The sequence below is a fragment of the Chiloscyllium plagiosum genome, chromosome 7 (genome assembly GCF_004010195.1).
Source record: "Chiloscyllium plagiosum isolate BGI_BamShark_2017 chromosome 7, ASM401019v2, whole genome shotgun sequence".
In the NCBI taxonomy this organism is placed as follows: Eukaryota; Metazoa; Chordata; class Chondrichthyes; order Orectolobiformes; family Hemiscylliidae; genus Chiloscyllium; species Chiloscyllium plagiosum.
In genome coordinates, this window is record NC_057716.1 from 33,693,703 (window position 1) to 33,715,683 (window position 21,981).

The 21,981-nt window shown below is 43.2% G+C and overlaps 1 protein-coding gene across 5 annotated transcripts in view; it reads right to left on the bottom strand.

Annotated features, from left to right (window-relative positions):
• si:ch211-45c16.2 (mitogen-activated protein kinase kinase kinase 13) overlaps positions 1-21,981 on the bottom strand; it is a 133,843-nt gene that overhangs the window by 109,627 nt on the left and 2,235 nt on the right. For 2 of the 5 annotated variants that reach the window (XM_043693387.1, XM_043693385.1), the window contains exon 1: positions 7,015-7,415. The exons of the other annotated variants lie outside the window; for them this stretch is intronic. The gene's annotated coding sequence lies outside the window, so the exon portion shown is untranslated. Of the gene's footprint in view, positions 1-7,014; positions 7,416-21,981 lie in introns of those variants that run through there. 5 annotated transcript variants of the gene reach the window in all.

A 21,981-nucleotide genomic window follows, 5' to 3' on the forward strand; every position in this document is an offset into this window, starting at 1 on the left:
GCTCTTTTGTCCAAGGCTGTATTGAGGTCAGGAGTTGAGTGGCCCTGGTAGAACCCAAACTGGCTATCCGTGAGCAGATTATTGCTGGATAGGTGCTGCTTGATAGTACTGTTGATGACACCTCCCAACACTTTACTGATGATCGAGAATGGACTAATGAGGCAATAATTGACTGGGTTGGATGTATCCTGCTTTATATGTACAGGACATACCTAGGCAATTTCCTTTTTTGTTGGGAGGCGGGGAGTGGGAGTAGATCTGGGCATCCAGTCCTCGGGGTGATTGCCAGATCATTATCATGGTCCATGGGTTTTACGGGTTTCCTGTGCTGTTGGGACAGGACATATTCAGGGATGGCAACAGTGTTGTCTGGGGCATTTGTCTATAAGGTATGATTCTGTGCATATGACTGATTGATTAACGTGCTCTCTCAAAAGCTCCCCTCTCAATCATTACCCTAATTCCCACACAACCTACACACTCTCCACCCCACACAAATGTGAGTAAGAAGAGCTTTAGAGCTGACAGTAGCTGTTGGGTTGTTACTCAGCATCAGGGGTTTTGCAGCAGTTTCTGATACAACTCAACAGCTTGCTGGAGCATTTTGATGGGCAGGTGGGATTCAACTATTTTATAGTGGGTCTGCAGTCATGTGTATGCCAAATCAGGTAAAGATGGCACATTATCTTCCCTACGGGACATCAGTGAACTGGATGGATTTCTATAACAAATAGTGAATTAATCTGGCCTATCAGCTCTGGGTCATAGGTGACTACACTGTTTCCATTTCTGAGTAACAGCCAAAGCAGCAAGATGCCATTAACTATGATCCAACATTCTTAAATCACAGAGTCAACTTCCATTCTTCCCATACTTTTCACAATGATTCAAAACTGGGATACAGTATCATTGGGGTACAGTACTTGTGGGGACAGGTCTGTCAGTGTACAACACTGAAGTACAGTACTGGTGTGGTCAGATCTGGCACTGAATAGCATGGGAGTACAGTACTGGTGGAGACAGGTCTGTCAATGTGTAACGCTGGGGAAGTACTGATAGGGACAGGTCTGTCACTGTATAACACTGGGGTACAGTAGTGGTGGGGGCAAGTCTGTCACTGTACAACACTGGGGGACAGACCTATCACTGTATAACCTTGGAGCACTGTACTGGTGGGGACAGATGTGTCTCTATATTACACTGGGAAGTAAGTCTACTGGGGATGGTCATTTGTTAGTTTGCCATCTCTTTTTTCCTCATGTTGCTCACTATCCAATGTCTCAACTTGGGCTTGTGCTGACCTGTTTTGACCAATGAGCTGTATGGTCCTCATGAATGTCTGAATACTGTGTAAAATGTGCACCGCTATGTCAAATTCAAAATGCCGTGTCATTCCTCAAAAGCAAAGTTCAAAGAGAAGCTGTTTTGTCTGCAGCTTACTTCCTCCACTAGCATAGCAACTGGACTTTGTTTCTCAAAAGCATACAAAGTAATGTATTTCAGGAGGTGGATCATTACTTGGAACAACAATATTAGACCACACAGAAACAGCCAAAGTGATGCTCTGAATTCAACAAATTTCATAACCTCCGCCCACATTTTGTCTCCTGGATCTTTGTCAACTTTGAGTTTTCTCTCCTAGTTTTCATGTAATTGTTACTCTCTGAGAGACAGAAAATAAATTATTTCCATATTAACCGTGAGAGCTCATATTTTTAAACTGTATGTCCTGGCCCTTGCCTCTCCTAGAAGGGGAAATCTCCTCGCAATGCCCAACTTGACAAATTCCTTCAAGATCTTGTATGTCTCAATGAGATCACTTCTCATTCTGCTAAACTCCAATGAGTGCAGGTCCCTTTGCCATCAGCGACATGCTCCCTTCCCAAGCCAGGTATCAGTCAAGTGAACGGCTTCTAATACATATACATCCTTTATCAAAGAATTATGCTAAAAGGGAAAAGAAACAAGAATAAGAGACGTGGATTTGAAGTGATGAAGTGAGGGAATAATCTTTTCATTCAGCAAGTAGTTAGGGTTGGAATGCAGTGCCTAGATATATGGTGGAGACCAGTTCCATTGAGGCACTCAAGCAGGCACTGGATAGGTATTTGGATAGAAATGGTGTGCAGGGATATGGGGAAAAGGCAGGAGATTGACACTGGGTAACAGAACCAGTGCAGGCACAATGGGACAAGTGACCTGCTTCTCTACCATAACAAATTCTGTGATTCTGTGAAGTTAGTCCAAACCTCTATATAGTGATTCAGCTATGACCTCATCAATGGCCTGGTTGAACTGTGGGGGGAAAAATGTAGACTTTTATATTCCATTCCATTCCATCTGGACAATATTCTGATGAACAGTCATCAACTGAATGATCATCTCTCATTCTCTCTTCACAGACGTTGTCAGAGCTGCTGAGTATTATGGGCATTTTCTACAGTTGTAGTGCCGCGGGAGATCCTCTGTTGTCAGTGCACATCCATCTCAACTTATTACAGAACCTTGAGAGAATATACAGAACTGAACACCAATGGTTTATCCTGCATTCCTATGAGTTGGTACCTGAGATACATCAAAAACATACCGATCAGTACCCAGGATAGTGTGCCACCTGGGACGCCCTGAAATTTCCCATGAATGATCCAAACTGCACTGTACAGGGGCAGGCCAAGTGAGCAGATGGCATAGTGGCAACAACAGGTCACATCTTTGCCAGCCTCTGCTACTGCGACCTGGTAATGGTGTCGCCTGCTCTTGTATAAGCAAAAAGGAAAAGAAACAGGGCTTTGAGTCAGGACATTGTGAGTTCAAGACTAAGCCAAAGGCACAAAGATGTCGAAACCGAAGCATGCAGGGGGCAGAGGAGTGGCTCAGGGTATGGATGGATAGTTCTCTGCAGTGGCCTGACCAACACATTAACTCCATTAACATTCCTAAAAGGATATTGGCTGCTCATCATCTTATTTCAGAATTGCTTTTACAAAATTGGCTGCCGCATCCCCATAAATTACAGCAGTGGCTACCCTTCAAAATAACCTCACTAAAGCACCTCAGGGCATCCCGAAACCTGAAAAGATACTCTCTTTGTACAAAGTTTTCACATTTCTTATCAGTGGCTATTGCTTTTATTATAATTCTTCATGGAATGTGGGTATTAGTGACTAGGTTAGTATTTCTTGGTTGTCCCTAGTTGCCCCTTAATGAAGGCAGTGGTGAGCAGCCTTCTTGAACTGCTGCAGTCCATATGAGTAAATGTTCTGATCTGACGGATGAGACATTGGAAAAAGCTACACACACTTTCATTTAGGTGCTGCAGACCTGACTTCCCAGAGTTGTTGCATTATGTTAAGGTGCTGCTCAAGGCTTTGCTGTTTAAACTCAACAACTTCTTGCAATTGCCTGCTGCTCAGGTTCTCTCCGACACACTCTTCTGCAGTTTGACAAAATGGCCACTTCTTAACATTTTGTCAATTGTGGGATGATGATTCCACACAGACAGTGAATCACAATTAGAATGGGGTAGGAAAGGGAGAGTGAGGGAAATGCAGTTTCAGGTGGGAACACAACATTCGGTCAGTCACTTTATTGACCCTTCGTGTCCTAGCAGAGATCCCAGAGTCCTGGTGGTCTGGCATTGCTTTGGATCCAGGTCTTGGTCCCATTCTGGATTGCTATGAGTCATTTCACCTGGATGAACATCATGGTCAAAGGAGGGTTTTACCTCAATGTTGCTGGAACCAGCAATCCCACCGCCCGGCACTCCCTGGGATGTGTACACTGTCACGAGGACACATGACTGTGAGGTGACGATTCATTTGGGTTTGATTCTGATACCCCTCACAGCTAAAGACGATCCAACTAACACCATTCCTTCTGGGCATTAGGAATCAGCACTTGGAGCCAGTACCACCAAGAGCATAGTGAAGCCCCTTCAGTATCCAAGAAACCAAACTCCAGCAGGGGAGGCCAGGTCACCAAGGCAAGACTCTCCTAGCATGGATTGTAAGTGTAAAGGTGCAAGTCCATCAGCAGGTCAGAATTGAGGATGTTTGCTGGTGTTTACACCATTTGCAACTCCTCAGATACTGTCATAAAACATGCTCAGATGCAAAATCAGGACAATATCCAAGCTTGTGCTGGCAAATGGCAAGTAACATTTATATCACACAAATTCCAGGCCAACACCATCACCAAATAGAGACAATTTTGTCAGCACTCCTTGACATTCAATGGGATTACATAGAACATAGAACATTCCAACGCAGCATAGGCCCTTCGGCCCTTGAGGTTGTGCTGACCTATGTAACCAATGTGAAGCCGATCTATCCTATGCTATTCCATTCTTGTCCATATGCCTATCCAATGACCATTTAAATGCCCTTAAAGTTGGCGAGGCTACTACTGCTGCAGGCAATGCATTCCACACCCCTACCACTCTCTAAGTAAAGAAACTCCCTCTTAACATCATAGAATCCCCTATTATCAACATCCTGGGTTAACCATTGACCAGAACTGAACTGGACTACCCACATAAACACCGTGACTACAAGAACAGGTCAGAGGCTAGGAACACTGTGGCAAGTAACTCCCCTCCTGATTCCCAAAGCCTGTTCCCTATCTTCAAGGCACATGTCAGGAATGTGATGGAATATGCCCCACTTGCCTGGTTGAGTGCAGCTCCATCAACACTCCAGAAACTTGACACCACCCAGGACAAAGCAGTCCACTTGATTGTCACCACATCCACAAACATCCAGTCCCTTCACCACCAATACTCAGTAGCAGCTGTGTGTACTGTTTGCAAGATGCATTACAAAAATCCACTGAAGATTCAGACAGCACCTTCCAAATCTGTGATAACTTTCATCTAGAAGGACAAGAGCAGCAGTTACATGGAAACACCACCACCTGAAATTCCTCTCAAAGCCACTCATCATTTTGATTTGGAAATGTACCTTTATTCCTTCACTGTCTATGGGTCAAAAACCTGGAATTCCCTCCCTAAGAACATTGTGGGTCAACCTCCAACACATGGACTGCAGCAGTTTCAAGAAGGCAGGTCACCACCAACCAATAGATAATTAGAGAACAGGCAATAAATATTGGCCCAGCCAATGATGCCCATGTCCTGTGCTTGAATGAAGAAGGGTTAAACGCTAAATATGCAAATCGTCTACATCAGCAGTGATGTTAGTGATCACATGACAACAGACTCTGAAGGGAGATGGATCTGTGTGAACCCTTATGCTCAGTTTATTATGCAAATAGATGTTTAACTACAGGTAAAGTTACCAACAGTCTGGTGTTCAGTGGTCCCTATTGATCCTGATCAAGGACACATTCCCCCCCCTCAGACCCGCTGCGATGATAACAGTTGGGAGGGGGTGGGGAGAGCTGGCTCTGCCCGAGGAATCTCCTGTGTGAAGGACAGTGAAGTCACACCAAGTGGAGATGGAGCTGTGTGAAGGTTGTCAGCTGGGGCTGCTCTCTTTTAGTTAAAGCAAATAGACTTTAGGGTATGGGAGGGCGCAGGACAAATAACCAATACTTTCGCTGTTGGAGCGATGTGGTATGGCCACAGAAATACACATACAGACACGGTTTACAAATAACTGATCCTGGTTTAGTACTGCCCCTGGGCTTTGGGAACTCTCGAAACTTTATTGTCCGTGATTGAAAGCACTTTGGACCGCATGCCTCCTATTCATTAAAACTAAGGATGTCACCAGAGTAAATCAGAATGAGTAAAGTTTGGGGGTAGTTCCCTGCAAACTCCCCCACAGCACGCACACACACGTACACAGACACACACACACCCATACACATAGATACACACATCCAGGCACATAGACACACACACCCAGATACATATATACACAGACACACACCCACCCATACGCACACACACACACACATACATCCAGACACACAAACACACATTCACACCCAGTTACACACAAGTACACACACACACATACATCCAGACACACAAACACACGTTCACACCCAGACACATATACACATATTCACACCCATACACGGACACACACAGACCCAGTTCCGAAAGTGCAGGAGAGAAGCTGACCCTGCCCCAGCTGGAACGTTGCATCTATCACTTTACACAGGCACTCACCATCAAACACCAGCACTGACCCCGGTGAGTCGTTCACAGTTGATTTCCTTTGCAGAAAGGGAAGGGGGAAGGGGAGATGATCAGGCAGGGGGCAAAGCTCCATTCTGAGAGAGCCAGGACACTTTTTTTCTCTCGCAGGAATCGCCAGTGCCACGTTACAGAAGGCAACCCTCTCGTTGTGGAAAGTCACAGCCCAAGAGGAGAGCGGCTCCTGTTCCACCCTCCCCCACTCCCATCCCCCTCAACCCGGGCTCCATCTGCAATATGTGCCCACAGTCTGTTCCAGGCTCTCTGAGGACCCTCTTCACCCTCTGTGCAGATTCCACTTCTCCTCCCCCCCACTCTACACAGGGCAGGCCCACACTGCAATCCCTGCTAGTTTATAAACCTCAGCCACACAGCTCTGCAATCCTCAGTAACCTGACAACGATTAGATAAATCAGCAGCAACGTCGATTTAATCTACTTCACACACATACACACACAAATTGACATTTGTAGCCGGGGTTAAATTGTATTGTAATGGGAAGTGTGGGGAGGCAGGGAAGGGGGGGGGGGAGGGTGGAGGACAGCAAAGTGTGGGCAGAGAGAAATGCAAAAGACTCTCCTATCCAAAGGGTCTGTCAGTGGCTGAAGCTGCCGTTTCTGGCCAGGCTTTCCAGTCAGCCTGTTTTTCAGCACCATTTTGCTAGTCAGCTCCTTGCGGTCCAAGTGCCCCTGACTGACAGCCACGCTCCCTCTTGTCCTTCAGATTGAAAACCACAGCACAAACCAACAAAATAATTTCAAAACAAAAAAATACAAACAAACAGGATGGTGTTGGGGGCAGGGGGAGAAAAATCAATGACAGGAGGGGGGGGGGAAAAACCCATCACTTACTCTGAAAAGAGGTCATCCTGTTTTGTTTTAAATTCTCTGCTCCTCAGCACGAGAGGAAAGATGGCTTTGCAGATTGAAACACAGAGAGAGAGAGAGACATCCAATCCTCCTCCCACACTGCTGATGCTGCATCCCACTGCAAACAACACAAAGGCTGCTGACGTCAAGGGGACATGAATGGAAGCAAATTGGGCCTCTTTTTAGAATTCAACACAGGTTTGGGAGTTACAAGGGGAGGGGGGAGGTCAGGGTTGGTGGGGGAAGGGAGGGAGGTGGGAGTGCTGCAAGCCAATAGGATGCGTGTAGCCCTTGCTTCCGAGTGATCGCGCCGGATTGATTGAGCTGGTGCGAATACAAGTCGGTGTGCATTGGGAACTGCACTGGCATCCTCTGGACACCCACTTCTTCCCTATCCCGACCTCCATGGGGCTGTGAGGTGGGGGTGGGGGAGTGTTGCCTTGCTACAAGCCATGGGTGATTGGGGGGGGGGGAGGTGGTGGTGAGGAGACAGACAGTCTGGGGTGTAATCACGTTGTTGCCAGCTGCCAGGATGAAGCTAGGCTACTTTCAATCGCAGCCAATAAGCACTGCCACTGTGTGTGCAGTCCTAGGGTGCTGGGGGAGGGGTGCAGTGGATTGGGGGTGCTACAGTGATCTGAAGGAGACACTCACCACCTCTTGAGTTATTCCTTAATTCACAGATTTTCAAACCCCCGGGGCACCCACGCCCTTTAAATCGCCCATTGCCAATCATGGTTACGGAAGCTGAGAAGATGCTACAGCCCAGGGGGGAGACTACACCATGCCAACTCCAACCTGTGCACTCCCGTGGTCTGCTATACGGATGCCCTGCATGGGACACTGATAATGTTGGATCATCTTTGGTTTGGCACTGACCAACCAAGTGAAGAAGGAAGCAAAGGTGAGACGCCACCATTCACATGCCCACCCGGTACACAGCTGAGCTTTAACAGCACAGGCAGAAGTGGGTACTGCAGATGCTGGAGATCAGAGTCAAGATCAGAGTGGTGCTGGAAAAGCACGGCAGGTCAGGCAGCATCCAAGGAGCAGGAAAATCAACGTTTTGGGCAAAAGCCCGTCATCAGGAATTGCATGGGCCCTGATGGGGAAATCACATAACCTCTCTACACCACTGACCACCACCAGGAGGCTTGTTAAACCCTTGTTGTCCAAGACTTTGACCTTCTGCCCTCCAGCTATCATCTCAAACCATCAACAGATTTTCCAACAAAATGCCTCTGAGAGGCATCTCAAGATATTTGAATACAACAAAAAGGTGCTATACGAATACACACGGTTGTTTAGCAGGAAATTTAGCAATTCTTATATAGTGTCATAGTGCAATCAGTTATGAGCAGTACATACTGTTATAAAACACACCTGCACAAGAGGTACATACTAACATAAGACACACTATAAAGGCGGGCATTCTGTGAAGCAAGATACCATCATAAGGGACATACTTTGTCATAAAACACACAATCACATGGTGTACATACAGTTATAAAACACACTATCACAAGGGTGGCACACTGTTATGGAACACACTTTCACAAAGTATACATACTATTATGGAACAAACAACCGCTATGCATACATTCTGTTATAGAACACACAATCGTCAGGGATACATATCACTATAGAATACCCCTTCACAGGAGGTACATACTTTTATGGAACAGACCATCATGGTGGGGGGGAGGGGAACATCACATGATAGAACACACTATCATAAGGGAGACATATGGTTATAGAACACATTACAACAAGGGGGACATATGGTACAGAACATACCATCACAGGGGGAACAGGCTATTATTGAACACACCATCACAAGGGGCACAGACTACTATCGAACATGCCATCACAAGGGGAAACTACTGTTATAGAACATGCATCACAAGGAATACATCCTGCTGTAGAACACACCATCTTATGGTGTACAAACTGTTGTAGAACACATAAAACACAAGTTGTTATGGGCAGCACGGTGGCACAGTGGTTAGCACTGCTGCCTCGCAGCGCCAGAGACCCGGGTTCAATTCCCGCCTCAGGCGACTGACTGTGTGGAGTTTGCACGTTCTCCCCGTGTCTGCGTGGGTTTCCTCCGGGTGCTCCGGTTTCCTCCCACAATCCAAAGATGTGCAGGTCAGGTGAATTGGCCATGCTAAATTGCCCGTAGTGTTAGGTAAGGGGCAAATGTAGGGGTATGGGTGGGTTGCGCTTCGGCGGGTCAGTGTGGACTTGTTGGGCCGAAGGGCCTGTTTCCACACTGTAATGTAATCTAATCTAATCTAAACACACCATCACAAGCTGTACATACTGGTATAGAACAAGGTGTACAAACTATTGTAGAACTCGCCATCAACACTGGCCAGGCACAAACTGGGCCGACCGAACAAAGCTCCATGGCTGTCAATTCCCACTGTGATGCAGACTCCCTCCACCCCAGCTGCACAACCAATGAGTCGACTGAAATGTAGAAATAAAGAGACTTTTTTGCATAGATGTGATTGTTTCTGCACTACATCTGTTTGTGGGCCTCTCTGTGTGACCCTGAAGGTGACTGTGCCACCATGATGCCCAGGGGTACACAGGATGCAACACACTTGTGTTGAGAGCCTGCTGCAGTATCTGGAAGCAAGAGGAACAAGTTGTTTACGAAGCAATTGGTTTTGCTAACATCATTGCCCCTCATCCTGCAGCATCAGTATGCTTCCCCTGGCCTGTGTTCAAAAGTGCTGGCATGAATGGGGAACACAAAATCGTAGAGACCTACAGACCACATGTGTTTAACTATTCAAATCCCATTTCCCAGAACTTGGCCTATAGCCCTGTATGCTTTGCATCAGAAGTCCACAACTAAATACTTCTAAAACGCTATAAGGATTTCTACCCCAGGCAGTGAGTTCCAGATTCCCATCACCCTCTGGTTTTCACAACATTTTTCCTCACATCTCCTCTAAACATTTCGCTCCTTAACATAAGTCTACGCCCCTTGGTCATTGATCCCTCTATTAAGGGGAAAGCTTTCTTTCTGTCTATCTTAACTATGCCCCTCATAATTTTATCCATCACAGACTTGTCCTTTCTCAACCTCCTCTGCTCTAGGGAAAACAAGCTTAGACTATTCAATCTCTCCTCATAACTGAAATTCTCCAGGCCAGGCCATATCCTGGTAAATCTCCTCCGCACCTTCTCCAGTGCTATCACATCTCTCCCATAATGTGGATTCCAGAACTACGCACAATATTCTAGCTGTGGCCTAACCAAGGTCTTATACAGTACCATCATAACCTCCCTGCTCTTAAACTCTGTGCCTTGACTAATAAAAGTATGTATCCCATATGCCTTTTTAAGCCACTTTAGCCATCTGTCCTGATACCTTATGGGACTGGTGTACATGCACAGCAAGATCCCTGTAATCTTCAGTGCTTCCCAAGGTCCTGTCATTCATTATGTATTCCCTTGCCTTGTGTATCCTGTTCAAGTGCTTCACTTCACATTTATCCAGATTGAATTCCATTTGCCAAAGATTAGTCTATCTGACCAGTCTGTCTATATTCTCTTATAATCTAAGGCTCTCCTCCTCACTGTTTACCTCCAATACTTCTTGTATTGTCTGCTGACTTACTGATCAACTCTCCTACATTCAATTTTAAATCATTTCTATAAACACCTAAGGACCCCAAAACTGATTCCCCAACCATCACCCTCTGCTTTCTGACACTCAGCCAATTGTAGGTCCAATTTGTCAAATTTCCTTGGATCCCATGGGCTCTTACCTTTACTATCAGTCTCTCATGCAGGATCTTAACAAAAGCCTTGCTGGGGTCCAAGTAAATTACATCAAAAGCATTGCCCTCATCGACACGCCTCTTTGAAAACTCAGTCAAGTTTGTCAGACATGACCTCCCCTTAACCAAACCATCAGCACTTCTCTAGATTAATTCCTGCCTCTCCAAGAACAGATTAATTCTGTTTCTCAGGATTACTTCCAATAGTTTCCCCACAACCGAGGTTAGACTCATTGGCCTGTAGTTTCCTGGCTTATCCCTCACTCCCTTCTTGAATAATGGTGAAACATTGACTGTCCTCCAGTCCCCTGGCACCTCTCCTGTGGCTGAAGGGGAATTGAAAATTTTTGCAGGCATCCCACTATTTCCTTCCTTACCTCACCCAACAACCTGGGATACATTCTATCTGGCCCTAGAGATTTACCCAGTTTTAAGCCGTCCAAAACACTCAGAACCTCAGTAAATGAGGAGCACGAATGCATATAGTATTGACTGAGCCAACACATCAGCATGTTGAGGGATTAGGGAGTCTGCAGTTCTGTGTCCTGTGCAGTCAATGTATCTGTGTGTAAAGTTGTTTCCTTTTGAACAATCTCACGTCAGTGGCCCACTCCCTTAAATGATCTAACCTGACAGGCCAGACGAGAAGTTCCCAGACCCCTGACAGCTGGTTATAAATCTCCCTGACCATGATAGCCCTGGTCTGGCTGCTTTGGAACCACAGGACTGACCATGAGCCATTCCCTGGACTGCACAGGCACGGACCCCCTGTCTGAGAACATCCTGACTGGAAGCCTGATTGTGGCCAATCCCCTGGACTGATATGGAAGACTGACCTTGACTCACTGTGCTGGGACCCTGTGACTGATGGGTGCGTCCTCATGGACTTCAGTGAGGTCTACCCTCCATCTCAGTCTGAGAGATATGGCTGCCCACCTTTTGCAGATGTTGCATGTTTTCTGTGTAAGCCGATGGCACATGGAACAAGGGTGAGATTGATATAGCAATGTGCCTATTATGGACTAGACAGAAACCCCTCAAAACACATTAAGGTGACCTAGACTCCAATTTTTTTTAATTTTAAAGGCAAATGTCAGACGTTGCATTCCAGATGCAATTTGATTGGTCAAACTACTTGTTTTGAAGCAAAACACACTTCATTTATACATTATAGTTAAAATACAAAATAAGGAATAAATTGGAATAACTGAACTCTATTTGAAAATTTAACAGAATAATAGATTATTTAATTACTAAACCATAACTGTTTCAAAAATGAACATCTCATAAACACTCTTGGCAAAGGCAAAACCAGACAAATAGATTGTGTCACATGCAATTCCAGCAGCAGCAAAAGAAACCTCAGCATTTAGCTGTAACAGAGAGAAGGAAAAAAAAACTTCCACATCCAGCTTCAATACCCCAGCAGCAACTGCTACTAAAAAACTAAAACTAAAAATCCTGGCTCTGGGGGAGCTTGACCCCACCCTTTCAGGCTGCTTCTATTGTTCCAACTTAAAGAAAAGCCCAAGGCCTCACAAGTTGTTTACTTTATTGGATTCAAATAGAAAGCTCTGTCTTAAAATGTCTCTTAAAAAAAACCAGGACAAAGGACTCCTCTTGAAACCATTGTACCATCACACCTCCTCCTTTAAAAAGATATATCATTAATATACAAAAACAATTTCATTTTCAAAAATCTTTAGTCTTACGCTATTAGGGCACCACAATATATATACATTACATTGTATATATACTGTGCATGCAAACATTCACTAGTACCATCCGTTTCAGTCCCTTTCACCCCGCTGCCAAACATCTCCATCTTTCTTTATCAAAGTTGTGAAAATGAATTGCCAATTATGTTGTCTCATCCTGCCATGTGTATGATTTTCTTATTGAATGGCTGCAACAATAACCTCCATCCAAAGAGTCTGGTGTTTCTATCCTTAAATATTTCCAAAAATCTTAAGGGTTATGATCAGTACATACAATTGCCTCAGAAACGTTACTGGCAATATAAATGTTAAAATGTTGCAATAGTAACACCACGTTCCTTCTCAATCGTGGAATATTTCTGTTGATGACTATTCAATTTTCTGGATTATTACCCAATAGGGCTTTCTATCTTCTCATCATCTTCTTGCAAGCATAGCAGCAATACGTATATCACTCGCATCGATAGCCTACATGAATGGCTTTGTGTAATTAAGTGTGGCTAACACTGCGGCTGTGGTTAACATAGATTTCAGGCTGTCAAATGCCTTCTGACATTCTTCTTTCTACCAAAATTTTCTCCACATCTTTAACAAGACAGTCAGTGTAGCAACCACACTATTAAAATTTGGTATGAACGGCTGGTTAAAGACCATTCAGTCTGAGGAATTGTAATACTTCCCTCTTCGTCGATGGTATGGGAGACTACCCGATACTTTTGATTTCACATCCCATGGGGCCATCTGTTCATGTCCAACAATCCGGCCCAAAGACATGACTTGGGCTCGTGTGACCTTTTAGCCAGCATTATCACTGAGCCCACCTCGCGATGTCAATCAAACAATTCTGCTGGATGCTCCAAATGATCATTCCATGTATGACTAAAAATCACCAGGTCATCAATATAGTCTACACAATTGGGTGATCCCAAAATGATTTTATTGGTTAGTCTTTGAAATATGGCTGGCATATTTTTCATAACAAATGGCATGACTTTAAACTGGCATCACAACAGTTGAAATTTCCTTACCTATTTCAGATAGATACCTGCCAGTATCCTCTGAGTAAGTCCAACTTAGAAATATAAGTTTATTGTCCCATCATTTAAATATAGCTTTCCAAATGTGGAATAGGATATCATCAGATTTTGTAACTGCATTGACTTTACGATAGTTCACACATAATTGTTGCGTACTATCTGGTTTTGGCACCATTATTACAGGTGAGCTCCATTCATTGGAACTCACTTTGATCACATTGTCTTATATTATAAAGCTGTAAGAATGTTGCTTAATTGGAACAGCATTTCTTTAAGTCTACATCATGCATAATTAGATTAGTATTTCCCAGCTTATTCCCATATATCTCCCCATGTGATTGCATTAACTTTTTCAACTCATTTCAATTTTCATCTACCTTTTTCCTAATATTTGACAACTTCCTCACTGTCCAATTTAATTTGAGGAATGTGCAATTCAGCATCATCTGAATTTGGCTCTTCACGCTCTGTTGTAACCAGTGCCACATTCGTTTTTTTGCTTTCCTTCTCTATCAAAATATCTTTTGAAAATATTCACATGACACACTCTGTGAGATTCTTTTCTCTCTTATCAATTAATTCAGCCCAAATTCACCTCAAATTTGGGCAGCATGGTGGCTCAGTGGTTAGCACTGTTGCCTCACAGGGGCCTGGGTTCAATTCCAGCCTCAGACGACTGTCTGTGTGGAGTTTGCACATTCTCCCCGTGTCTGCGTGGGTTTCCTCCGGGTGCTCTGGTTTCCTCCCACAGTCCAAAGACGTGCAGGTTAGGTTAATTGGCCATGCTATATTGCCCGTAGTGTTCAGGGATGTGTAGGCAAGGTGTATTAGTCAGGGGTAAATATAGGGTAGGGGAATAGGTCTGGGTGGGTTACTCGTCAGAGGGTCGGTGTGGACTTGTTGGGCTGAAGTGCCTGTTTCCACACTGTAGGGAATCTAATCTAATCCTTTTGATTTGATAAGGCCCACTAAACCTTGCTTTCAAAGGTTCACTTACCAATAGGAGTAAAACTTTATCTCTTCTAGTGAAACTACAAATTTTTGATTTCTTGTCTGCTCCCTGCTTCATCACATGCTGTGCTACTTTCAAATGCTGTCTAGCCAACTCACCCACTTTGTTTAATCTTTCCCTAAAATTTGATGTATAGTTCAGATATATTGTCTCTGAACTCTGATTCTCCAATTTCTCCTTAATAATTTCAGTGGTTCTCTCACTTCATGCCCAAAAACTAATTCAAATGGACTTAATGTAGTTGATTCATTAGGTGCATCCCTAATTGCAAAACGTACAAATGGAATTATTTTATCCCAATCCTCTGGATAGTTTTCACTATAAGCCCTCAACATAGTCTTTAAAGTTTGATGCCACTGTTCTAATGCTCCCTGTAATTCTGGATGGCACACTGTGGATTTGAATTGTTTTATTCCTAAGCTATCCATAACATCCATGAATAACTTTGATGTCAAATTTGACCCTTTATCTCATTGTATTTCTGTGGATAGTCCGTACCAAGTTAAAAATATAGTAACTCTTCTACAATCCTTTCAGCCATGATACTGCTAAATGGGATGGCCATGGGAAATCTAACGGACACGTCCATTATGGTCAACAAATACTGATTCCTGCTTTTTGTTTTAGGTAAGGGTCCTATTCAATCAATTAAGACTCTTGTAAAAGATTCCTCAAATTTGGGAATGGGTATTAAGGATGCTGGTTTTATCACTGCCTGATGTTTTCCAATTACTTGACACTTATGGCATGTCCAGCAAGATTTAACCTACAACCTCATGCAGTCCAGGCCAATAAAGGTGTTTTTGTATTTGGCTTGAGTTTTCCTTACTCCCAAATGCACTACCCTCAGCACCTCCTTTCTATAACCCACCAGTAATCCAACTTGATGAACCTCTGCCCATTTCTCAATGCCTGAATATGTGATGGTGTCCATTTCCTCATCAACACTTTAGCTTTAATATAGTAACATTTTTGGATACACTCAGATTCTACTTCTATGGATACACTTTGAGACAAATGTTTTAATTTTTCATCTTTCTGTTGTAATTCAGCTAATTTCTCTGAACTAAAAATATCAACTTTGTCCTCCACCTGGTTTTATTTTTTCTCAACTATATGATCAAACATAATCTCTGATAATTGAACTTCAACTTCCTTATTTTTACTCTTTGATTTGTCCTCTTGTTTCCAGTTGTGGCTTTGTAACCTTATTACCACGCAGTCAGGAAAAATCCCCGGGATATTCTTCCTGCAACACCTCAGTTACCTGATTTTCCAGTGGCTTTTCAACCACAGTAGGCATCACTCCCACCTGTGATCCAGCTATATCATTACCAGGAATCAACTGTATTTCTGGAATCGAGAATTCCTCAATCACTCCTGTCACCACTTCACCACTTTTTACTGGATTCTCCAACTTCATTTTATATAATGGAACACTGTTCTTCCCACCATCAATTCTACATATTACCACTTTTTCTGGCAATACTCCTTCTGAATTACATATCTCCTCATTTCTCACCATCAAAAATTGATTTTCTCCTGTATCTTTTAAAATCTTAATTTCTTGACCTATTCCTCCTGGTATACATGAGTGAAAGTGGGGGACTGCAGATGCTGGAGATCAGAGTCAAGATGAAGGGCTTCCTGATGAAGGGCTCTTGCCCGAAATGTTGATTTTCCTGCTCCTTGGATGCTGCCTGACCTGCTGTGCTTTTCCAGCAACACTCTAACCTAACTAGCTCTACCTACCAATTTTGTTTGAATCAACAATACCCATAAGGTCGCTGGTCACATCAGTTCTTTTGCCACTTTCTCAAATAAAATGCAAAAGGTTTCTAAATCCTTCCTATTAAACTTAGGCAATTCTTGGACATATTGAAACAGATTGCCACCAGACCTTCAGCTACAATGGGATTGTTCTCCATCACTGTCCTCATCCTACTCTTAATTTTCACCTCTCCCTCCACTATTTTAAGTCACCTTTGAGTTCTCAGTTCCAACCTCTGAAGTCACTTTCTCCTTTTCTTCTGCTGTTAATCATAATTCAAACTGCTTCATTTCCTTTGTATATTCAAGCTGCTTCATTTGCAACTGAATTTTAGCCATTTCCAAGGATTCTGAACGTATTTCTGGAAATTGCAAATGCTGCCCGGTTGTCGCAATTGCCTTCCTTTTCCTCACAGGCAACCCCAAATCCAGCTTCTTTGCCGTTTCCTTGTTCACTCTCTGTAAAACCCCAAAGTGACTTCTGCTACTCCCAGGAAACTCTTAATGGCTGAAACAGGATGTTATTAGACAAGGCACACCCTGTTTAAACCAACACCCGGCATAAAAAACACTACCCTCACCACTCACTGCCTTTGAGTCCTATAATCCTAAACCCCAACCTAGAATTAGAGATTTTGATCCCAACAAGAGCCGCCAATTTGTTATGGACCAGACCAAATCCCCTCAAAATATATTAAGGAAATACCCTAGACTTTTTCTTATTTTAAAGGTAAGTACAGGGCATCGTGTTCCGGATGCAATTGGATTGTTCAAACTACTAGTCTTGAAGCTGAACACATTTTAATTATAATCATAGTTAAAATGAAATAAAAGAAAGAAGAAATTGGGATAACAACTCTGTGGGGAAACTTAACTGCTTATCTACTAAGCAGTAACTGTTCCAATTTAGTAGCAGCTCATAAACACACCCTTGGCAAAGGCAAGATCAGCAAAATAGATTGTCTTAGTGCAATTCTAGCAACAGGAAGTTGACCCCCAGCTTTTGACTGTAACAGAGAGAGGAAAAACAGCTTCCGCATCTAACTTCAAGACCCCAGCAACAACTGCTACTGAAAAGCTAAAACTAAAAATCTTGGCTCTGGGGAAGCTTGATTTCACCCATTCAGGCTGCTTCTATTGTGCCAGCTTTAAAAAAAATACCCCAAGGTCTCACAAACTGTTTACTTTACTGGATTCAAATAGACAGCCTCTGTCTTAAAATCTCTCTTCAAAAAACCCTGGGTGTATGACTGTGCTAATTGACAAGGGGAGGCAAGGCAGGGCAGGATGCTGTGATCATGCAGGTTGGGGCTCAATGAATGAGTACTAAGAATGCAAGTGAGCAGCCTTAAGATGTAGCCAGCTCAGTGGGTAATAATTACCCTACCCAGGGTAATGGTAATTACCTTACATAAGGCAGTAGAAATAATTACTTTATCCAGGATAGTAGTAATATATAAGAAAGTGGCAAAAATTCCCCATCCAAGGCAGCAGTGATAATTACCATACACAAGGCAGTAGTAACAATTACCTCACACATGTTATCAGTAATAATTACTCTTCATAAGACAGTGCTAATATTTACCCCACCCAGGGTAGCAGCAATAATTACTCTACTTGGTTCAGTGGTAATAATTACCCCACCCAGGATGGTGGTTAAATTCACAGTACCTTAGTCAGAAGTAATAATTCCCCTACGTCAGGCGGTAAAACCCTTACCTTACCGAGAACGGAGGTAATAACTCCCCATTATGGGATGTTGGTAGTGAGTACAAGACCTGATCCATAGTCAGGCTAATTTTAAAAATCTGCCATACTAAAATGTTCTTGCACTTAGGAACAATTGTTTTATATTGTATTACATAGTATTCTGACTGGTGTACAAATCAATGCATGAATATATATATATTTATATACATATAATATATGTATGTATATTCACATTTATGTACAGAACGATTAATAATCACTTGAAGTAGGGAAGAGTAACTATTCTGGTACCTACGAAATGGTTAATAGTGTTTGTGGAGCAAGGCTTATTATTACACATGCAGCAGCATTGAATGACAGAGTTATCTCACTGCTTTCGCCACCTTGAGGAGATGGGGAAAAGCACACGTTTATTTCGAACAAAAACAGTGAAGAGAGATAGATTTATTAAAGCATGGGCAATTGTTGTGATCCCAGCTCATGTTATTACTGGACAAGTCAGATCCCACATCTAACTTCATTGATCTTATTTGTCATATCCTCAAGCCAAACTCCTCCAGTACAGTTACAGCATTGGCCTCTGTCCGACGATGTGGAAAATTGCCCAGATATGCACTGTATCTGTGGGTGATACGTTCCAAGACCTTGCCCAAAACCGCGGACAATAGTGAACCCTGTTATTTAAATGGGAAATTTACCTCCTTGGCTGCCCCTTGAAGTTATTTCTGGAATGTTCCATGTAATATTTTCAGGCCACAGTAAACCGCAGGTAACTGAAACCATGAAAACCCAATCTGCGGATTCGGGGGTTCTACTGTATGCAAAAAGCAGGACAAATCCAACCCGGCCAATTACTGCCCCATCAGTCTACCCTTGATCATCCGTGGAAGGTGTCATCAATGCAGCTTTCAAGCAGCACCTGCTCAGCAAATAACCTGCTCAGTGACACCCAGTTCTGCTCCTTCCAGTGCCACTCAGCGCCTGACCTCATTACAGCATTGGTTCAAATTATGTACAAAAGAGCTGAATCCCAGAGGTGAGAGTGGCAGCCCTTGACATCAAGGCCCTCTTTGATCAAGAGCCAGGGTTTTAGTCTTAAATCTCCGTGTGTAAGCTGTTTCTCCCTCTTTCTGTTACACTTAAAATCTCGGGGTTCTCTGCTAGAATTGCATGTGAGACAATCTGTTCTACCGGTTTTGCCTTTGCTAAGATTGTGTTTATGGAATGTTACTATATTGGAACAGTTACTATTTGGTAGTTAAATAGTCTTATCATTCCATTAAGGAGTCCATGCAAAACTGGAACCAATGAAAATCAGGGGAAAGCCATTCGCTGTTTGGAATCATATTTTGCAAACAGGAAGATGGTTTTGATCGTTGGAGGTCAGTCATCTCAGCTCTTGGACATCTCTGCTGGAGGTCCTCTGAGTTGTGTCCTAGGCCCAACCATCTTCAGCTGCCTCATCAATGACCTTCCCTTCATCAGAAGTGGGGATGTATGCTGATGATTGCACAATGTTCATCTCAATTTGTAACTTCTCAGATAATGAAGCAGTCCATGCTCAAATGTAAAAAAGATCTGGACAACATCCAGACTTGGGCTGACAAGTGGTAAGTAACATTCGTGTCACACAAATACCAAGCAATAACATCTCCAATAAAAGGCAATCTAAACACTGCTCCTTGATATTCAATGACATTACCATCACTGAATTCCCCACTATAAACATCATTGGCCAGAAACTGAGCTTGACTCATCACTTATACATGGTGCTGGAAGAGCAAATCAGAGGCCAAGAATACTGGAATGACTAACTCACCTCCAAAGCCTGTCCATCATCTATAAGGCACAGGTCAGGAGTGTGGTGGAACACTTACCTGGATGGGTACAGTTTTATCAACACTCAAGATGGTTGACACCATCCAGGACAAAGCAGCCTGTTTGACTGGCACAATCCACAAACATCCGCTCCCTCCATCACCAATGCTCAGTAGCAGCAGTGTGTACTATCTACATGATTCACTGCAGAAATTCACCTATGATCCTTAGACAGCACCTTCCAAACCCATGCCCACTTGCGTCTAAAAGGTTGGGGCAGTAGATACGGGAAACAACATTACCTGCAAGTTCCCCTCCAAGCCAGTCACCTTCCTGACGTGAAAATATATTGCCTTCCTTCAATGTCGTTGTGTCAAAATCCTGGAACTCCCTCCCTGACAGCATTGGGAATGAAGGGCTCCTGATGAAGGGCTTTCCTGCCCTGAAACATCGATTCTCCTGCTCCTCAGATGCTGCCTGACCTACTTTGCAGCGCATGGACTGCAATGGTTCAAGAAGGCAGCTCACAACTACCTTCTTAAGGGCAATTAGGGATGGGCAGTAAATGCTGGACCAGCTAATGACACCCAAGTCGCATGAATAAATGAAAACGTATCATTTAACATGGTGGTCTTTCACTGAAGTACAAACATGCAATTCTGTTTTTAACAATAAAACAGAAGTTTATTATACAAAACAAAAGGTAAAATATAACAACCTGAGTCAATTACATATAGCATAATTTGAAATATTTAAAAAATACACGCTGATATACAATATTCCATTTATTCCAAGAGCAAACCTTTGAAGTATGAAAAGACAAATTCTTTCTTTATCACATTGAGAGGTTTGACTTAAATGCTGCTTTCAACTCCTCATCTTATGAGTTGACTAACCTCTTCACACAACTGAGCTTAGACTTTCTCAGCTTCAAATAACCCCTTAGCATTCTAAACAAACATTTCTGATCTAAAATTACAAATTAAACCCTTGCACTGAAGTAATGCATTGCTAACCTTTCTGAACCAACTCCCTATTTCAGAAGAAATGTTGAAATATCCATCTTCAACCTTAACTTCTGCAAACTGAAAACCAAAATGGTTCTTAGCTGTGAGCAATTTCCCTGAATGGAAAGAAGGTCCCAGTTACTTCTAACTGAAAACCAACTAATGCTTTTCAATGTTTATTCTTCTCAAAAAACTCTTCCAGTGCAAACAAACTTTTATTAGTGCTTCGGGAACGCCACCTCTTTTACTGATTTCAAAAATCATGCCTCCAGAACAACTGGCAAGTTAATCATTAAACCCTCTCATACCAAAACTCACGTGCCAATAGTTCAAAATCCAAACTCTAAAATAAATTATGTGAAAATGTAAATAAATCACATGTTTGTAGCACACAATACAAGAAGCACATATCTCAATAGTTACACATACAGCGTTCAGTTGACAGGTCCTCATTTCCATATAGTCCCTCCATCATTAAATCTTGTGACACTGTGTGCTGTCAGGCTTCCCAATCCCTCCTACACATCATCATTTCTAATCTCAATTTCTACCCCACAATGTAATCGAGGACACATGGTGGACTGGGTAGTGCCTCCATGTCTAGACCAGAAGACCTGAGACACACTCCAGGACTTGAAGGGATGTGCTATAATGCCGATCAGACAGGTCGATATTAATTGGTTAAATCCTTCTGCTTTGCCTGTGACAGGTGGTGAGAGTGAGAGTGTCCCCTGGCCAGATACAGCCATTGAAGCTGCAGCCCAACAGCCCCCTCCATAATAAGAGACTTTGCACACAGGTTTCTGCGATGGGTAAGGGCTCAATCCCTGTTCTGAGGGAATGCTATACACACTAACCCATACTCTGGGCTGATGGGAAACCAGGGTAGGGTTTGTTTATACTCTCTCTCTCACACATCCACCCACACACACACAAAAACACCCGCACACAAACACACCCATACACAAAACACACACACATACCCATACACACATTCATACACACACATCTACCCATACACTTACACACTCTCTCTCTCACACACACACACTCCAATATACACACAGACACACACAC